Here is a 603-nt window from a genome sequence, read left to right on the forward strand (position 1 = left end):
CAGGCAAGCACTGGGCAGGAGACACTTCCGCAGCCCATCAAGTGGGACCTGGTGCGGAAAGGCAGAGCAGGGTGGGGAGGCTTGGTACTGCCACCACTGCTGCTGGGAATGCAATGCCTAAGGCACTAAGGTGAGGCACCCCTTGCCCACCCAGCAGCAGCAGGGGGGCACAACTCTGTGGCTGTGGTGCCTCACCTTGGTGCCTGAGTGACCCAGCAGGTGAAGGGCTCTTGGTGGTGTAGAGTTGTAGCCCCTCACCTTGGCAAGCATGGTGGTGCAATGCAGCACTCCCTCCCGCACCCAGTCCTGCATGCTGGGCCTTGGAGGCACCTCCTGCCTGGTGCCAGTTTGGCCAGGCTGCAGCCCCATGGTCTGCTGAGCACAGAAATTTGGGAGGGACACATGTCCCACCCCACAATGCATTGCCTATAGCATCAACTGCCCACACAACCCCTGCCCAACACACTCCCCCATACACTGGGAGGCTGGTGAGCACTGGCAGTGCTGGAGGTGGGGGACTGTGGGTCAGGAATGAGGGGCACTGGCAGGGCCAGAGGCCTTTGGGGCAGGGGTGGGGCACCAGCAAGGCTTGGGGGGGGTGGA

Source organism: Gavialis gangeticus, unplaced genomic scaffold (assembly GCF_001723915.1).
Source record: "Gavialis gangeticus isolate Ggan-Ray unplaced genomic scaffold, GavGan_comp1, whole genome shotgun sequence".
In the NCBI taxonomy this organism is placed as follows: domain Eukaryota; kingdom Metazoa; phylum Chordata; order Crocodylia; family Gavialidae; genus Gavialis; species Gavialis gangeticus.